Raw genomic sequence first — 6332 nt, 5'->3', positions numbered from 1 at the left:
TTATGATTTTTTGATAGTATATATACACTATTTACACTCATCGGGAAGATATTATCAGTGAATTTTTCCTTGATGATGAATTATAAGGGCATTATTAGGTAATTTTGCAAAAAAACACACGTTAACATTGAACTTTTCCTCCCTCTTCAAACATTGCCCTAAATTACTTAGTACTTAGTGCCCTTCCACCCCTCCTAGATGGCGTACTTTGGGACGACTGTGTGCATGGCTTGAATAATCGTGTCTATGCATAGTCGTGGTTGGCTCTACCATGCTATGAAGATCAATGCAGTTCAAACCATTATGCTGTGCAAGAGTTGGGTCTTGAGTAATTAACTCAAGGGGTTTTGATGTCGAGGTTTGCTGTTGATGTCTTCCAAAGAGAAAATCTTGTAGCTTGTGTGCTCTCTGTTTAATTGTACCATCAGGATACGTTAGCACACTTATTGCTTGAGATGTTTGTAGCACTTTTGACTGTTGTCGAGCTTTTTCTCGCCATTGGTAGCTTGGTATGCTTGGTGTTGTATGGTTTTGGTGGAGTCTTTTGAGACTTAATTCGCCATTGCTTGATTGGTTTTACGTTTTGTGGAGAAGATAATTGTTCCTTTTTCTTTCAAAACATTTCCATGTTAGGTTCCTTGCTCAGAGATGCTCGTCTCTGTGTTTTAACCCTTGGAACCTTCTTTTGTTTTTTCGGTGAAGTTTTAGGCACCCAGATATGAGTCGGTTTATCCTTAAGTTTTGCTTTTTGTACCCAAATTTTCCTGACTCCTTGCATGCTACTTGTTGAATTTTATTGTCGAGTGGATGGAGAAGATTGACTACTTGGTGGTTTGGTCTGTTGATTGCTTCTTTTCGATTCCTCCTTGCTTGGTGCAATTGGAACAGTGAGTTACTCTCCTTTAGGTGATAGCTTTAGCTGATTTTTATCCCAATCTGGTATTGCTTTGTATGTTCGCATCCAGGGAATTTTTAAAATCATCGTCTCATTCATGTGTTCATCTGGTAAACATACAACTGATGAGGACATGAACATCCATGTACTATCACGTTCAAGTTGACTACTCCCAATGTTGGAGTTGGGTTCTTGTTGCTATTTCGGCTGTCAATGCTTGACTTGTTTCCTTTTTGTACGTGGAATAAATTACTGCATTTACTCTAGCTCCTGTGTCGACCAAAGCATTGGTGCTATGATTGTTGAGTTGTACTTTGATGCCCAGGTCCATTCTGTCTAACCAGTCATCATCTGTTGAAACTGCATCTTTAGGTAATTCCCATTGTCGGTCATCTATTTCTAGAGTGTTGATGGGAATCGATATCTCTTGATTCTTCAGAGCAGCTTTCCGTTTGAGTACCCGAAGCCGAGATTCCTCTTGGGCTTCATCAATAACCTACTATCGTTTAATCTTCCTTTGCTTGGCTGCATACATTCTTTCTAGTAATTCATTGGTTAGCGGAAAATTGTATTTCGTTAAACAACATCCATTAATCCAATCAGTCATTGGTTCACCATCTAGGATGGACAATTTTACTGCTCCACTTGGAGATACATCTTCAATGATAAATGGTCCACTTCCCTTTTTCTTAAACTTGGGAATGTGTTGCTTAAGGGAGTAGACTAAAACTAAGTCCCCTTTTTTGAAGATTTTGTGATAAGTGGGAATCAAAAAACTATTTTTGTTTCCGCTTTTGTGCATAGATGTGAGCTACAACAGTTAGCCTTTGCTCATCTATCTTTTTCAACTCTTCAAGTCTTTCTGACAATTCATGTCCAGTCCACTCAAGATTCTGTGCTACCCTCAATTTCGGCAATAGAAATTCTATTGGAAGTATGGAATCAAGACCATAAACAAGATTAAAGGGTGTAGCATTTAAAGTTGTTTTGAATGAAACTTGATAAGCCCATAGAGCAGCATGGAGATTCATTTCCCAGTCTGTCCTTCCTGAACTAACCACTTTAGTCAGCACCAAGCTGAGAATTTTATTCGTATGCTCAACTTGTCCGTTTGCTTGTGGGTGATAGGAGCTGATTTGTTATGGATGACCATAAACTCATTAAGCAAATACTCGATTACCTCATTGAGGAAATGAGTTCTCTGATCATATCTCGTGAATACATACTCATATAAGAATGCAACAGTGGTTCTGGCATCATTATTTTGAGTTGCTTTAGCCTCGGCCCACTTGGTCAAATAGTCCATAGCTTCAATGATATACTGAGCTTGGGTTCTATAAGAAGTGGCTATATTGGTCCAACAAAATCTATACCCCATTTTGAAAAAGCTCTAGCCCCCATCATTGGTCTTAAGGGCATGCTATCTACTCGTGTTGGCATTTTTGCGTGTTGACAAGCATCACACCTTCGAAAATATTCTTTGGCATCTGCAAAAAGTGTTGGCCACCATATGCGTGCCATCAAGATTGCTCTTGCAGTGGTCTCATTAGAGAAGTGACCTCCAGCTAATCCACCATTATCTTATTCTATAATCGGAATATACTCGTCTTCATTTGCACAAAGACGTAAATGTTGATCTTTACCTCTCCTATACAATTGTTTCCCAATAAGAGCATAGTTTCTTGCTTCAATTTCAATTGCTCTTTGACGACGTTTACTCATATCCTCAGGAAATGTTCGGCTCGATAAGTAAGTAACCAGATAATTAATCCACTTAGAAACAGTTGACATTTGAAACAATGTTACATGAGGTATGGGTGTTTGTTTTTGACATTGAGGACAATCCTTTACAAAAGATCTAACATCTCTCCTCATAGTCGGCCAAAATACTCCAAGTCTCAAGATTTGTTGCATAGTTTGGTCTTCTGCAAAGTGAAGCCCTACTATGATAACATGTGCTTGACTTAGGTACTGTTCTTTTTCTTCAGGATTAATGCATAAAAGCAATATCCCATCCCGATTTCTTTTGTACAGCCTACCAGCTAGTAATTCATACATTGTCGATTGCTCGATTAATTTGATTATGATAGGAAATGGTATTTGTGAATCCACTTGAGCTATTGTCATCAATGAAACAATGTTTTTCGACCATCAAGGTATCATTTCCACGGAGAACAAATAGGTATTTGGTAGATCATCGTCTACCCCTTTAGGTGATTCTCCTAAAACAATCCTTGACAAATGATCTGCTTTTAATGTGTAGTGCCTTTTTTTACAACCACAGTGAAATCAAATTCCAGAAGAATGATGAACCATCTCACTATTCTTCCTGTGCTGCATGGCTTGTTGACCAAATACAGAAAATCTTGGTGGTCCACAAAGAGCACAAACTTGTTGGCTAATAGGTATTGTCTATACTTTTTAACGGCATAGATCATTCCTAATTCTTCCCTTTTGGTGGTGGTGTAATTCTTTTCCGCCATTTTCAATTGTCAGCTAGCATAAGAAATAGGAAAGTCAATTTTCCCATGTCCTGGTTGAGCTAGTATACAACCGATAGTAGCAAAATTGGAAGCATCTACATGTACGTGGAATACCTTATTCCAATCTAGTGCTTTCAATATTGGAGCTGAGGTGAGAGCTTGCTTAAGCTTCATGAAGGATTCTTCACATGCCTCGGTCCATTCAAAGTGTGTAATCAAGCTATACATGGGTTTTTCAATTATAGCGTACATGTAGATGAACCGTCAGTAATATCCACAATGCCCCATGAAGGCATGTACCCCCTTGACTGTTGTTGGTCTAGGAAAATCAGCAATGACTTGAATCTTTTCAATATCATTAGCTAGGGCCATTTTTAAACACTATCTGTCCAAGAATTTTTCCTTGTCTTCCCATGAATGCGCACTTTTTAGGATCTTAAGCAAATCCTATAAAGTCTATATTTTTTTAATACCTTTTTGAGGTGTTCAAAATGATCATCCCGGATTGATGAATGTACGCATAGATCATCCATATATACTTCTAAGAATTTCCTAAGATATTCTTTGAAAGCATGGCTCATCAACCTTTGAAATGTGGTTGGAGCATTAGTTAACCCAAACGGCATAACGTGATAGGAAAATATACCCCATTCTGTTGCAAAAGCAGTTTTATGTTGATCTTTTGGGTCAACCAAAAGTTGATTGTATCCCGAAAATCCGTCTAAGAAGCTCTAAGATTCTTTTCCCGCAATTCGTTCTAAAACATGCTCAGTTATCGAAAGAGGAAAGTTGTCTCTAATGGTAGCTGCATTCACCTTTTTGAGATTAACACACACTTGTAATTTTCCATTCTTCTTGGGTACTACCACAATTGGAGACACCTAATTTGTGTGTTCATTTTTGTAAATGAATTCAGCTTCCTTTAGTTTTTCAATCTCTTCTTTTATCTTCCTGGAAAATGTTTCATTATACATGTATGGCCTCTGTCTACTTGGTTTCGCATCATCTCTCATGGGTATGGTATGTTGATAGATTTTTGGATCAACACCCTTGAGATCCTTGTATGACCAAGAGAAGATATCTCGGTATTCCTTTAACAAGCTCAGCAAGAGCTCTTCTTCTTCTTCTGTTAGGTCATTTGCAATGTAAGCCGATCTAGGCTCTTCTCCTGGTTCAACCAATTCTATTTTCTTAGCACTTTGAGGCCTTTCGTAAGATTCGCCCTATGTCTGTAGTTCCCTAACAAGTTGTTTGACTATGATTTTCCAATATTGGAGAGTATACTTTTTGTAATGGGATGGAACAATCACTACATCCTTACCATCCTCTTCCATGGTTTCTATTTCGGTTGTGTATATCTCCTTTAGAGCTTTTTTCAACTCTTGATATTTCTTTTTCCGCTCGACTCTAGTCATGAGTGGTTTCTTATCCTGTGGGTTTGCTTGATTGCCCTTCCTTGTCTTTCTTGATGTTTAAGACATTTCTGAAATTTTGTTCGAAGGATAACTGCCAGTTATTTTGTCCTTGACACAATCATTTGCATCTATCTGCATCAAAAATTGTGTTCTACTAGAGACTGATGGCATAGGCCGTGTTTTCACAATTCTGGTGTCTCTTTTTTCTCTATACCATTTTTGTCTTCTTGATTTTTGGTTTGGAAAGTTTAAAAACTTTTCCTCCCCTCCTTTGAAGAGTAGCTTAGCTCTCATATGCTCTTTTTCTAACCTGGAACCTTTTGAGGTAGCTGAGTGTTCATCTAACTCATTAGTTGCATCGTAATAGAGGTCTGAAAAGACTTGTTGAGATTTCATTAAGTCCTTGGGTTCCTCATCTTCGCCTTCAATGTTGAGGATTGAAATCATTTGGATGGGAGTTATGTCATAGCCATCCTCATTGAAAAATTGAGTAGGCATAGACGTATTCACACATACAAAATTGAGTAGGTATAGACGTATTCACACATACATCCATGTCGCTAAAATTTGAGTCCACTCAAATGGCTCAAACAAATGCTCCGAAAAGGGTTCAGGTACATAGGCTTCGTCTGTGCAGTCCCTTTCTTGGATACATTCTTCTCGTCTTACGCTTCCATTTTCTAAAGCTCTACACATCCAAATAGAAGTGTCTTTGTTTAACCATGATGGAAGTTTAGTTTTAGCCGAAGAGACTGAATCAAACTCTTGGATGGGTGTTTTCAAGACATCTCTATAAGTGTGATATTTTAGATTGACTCCTGTAGATCCCACTTGCTTCAAGTACAGATAATTTTTTTTCCCAATCTTGGATACGCTGTACCTGTCGCATGAATGGTCTTCCCAATATGATTTCATAGTTGAGTTTTTTTCCAAAGTCTACTATGGCAAAAGTGTGTTGATAGTCAATTCCTGTGGAATTGACTATCACCTTTTCAAACAGCCCTAAAGGTCTTTCAATGTGTCCGTCAGTCAACTGCAATTTCATTCGAGTTTGTCTAATGGCTGGCTGTCCCTAGGATTCCCATACTGCTTTAGTGGCTATGGCTATGCCTGCTCCACTATCCAATATTGCCATGGTTTCAATGTCATTATATTTCACTGGGAGGGTGGTGTTTCCTTCTTCTTCTTCATAATATTCTCCAACTTTGTTCATGGGAACTGATCGAATCTCTTTGTTGTCCATTTCAGTTTTCAATTTTCCCAAATTTTTTGAGATTAACCCCGTTATCCCCACCTTCTCTAGGGTTTTCTATAAATCATTCGATAAGTATGGTCTGAGTTTTAATAGTATCCCAAGGTAAGAGTGCATTGGATAGGTGTAGACATGATTGAATGAATGTTGTCTACTTCTAGGGTCTGTTCAGCTCTTTTTACTTGAGTGGTCTTACACACGATGGATTCATATTCGTTATCTCCCAAGTAAGGAGGTAATGTTTTCAAGGTCAATGGTTTCGACATTCCTGAAGATTTCAATCCGCA

The sequence above is a fragment of the Adiantum capillus-veneris genome, chromosome 8 (assembly GCF_014529385.1).
Source record: "Adiantum capillus-veneris isolate H3 chromosome 8, ASM1452938v2, whole genome shotgun sequence".
Taxonomy (NCBI): domain Eukaryota; kingdom Viridiplantae; phylum Streptophyta; class Polypodiopsida; order Polypodiales; family Pteridaceae; genus Adiantum; species Adiantum capillus-veneris.
The sequence above is the reverse complement of the archived record's forward strand: the minus strand, read 5'-3'. Positions refer to the sequence as shown.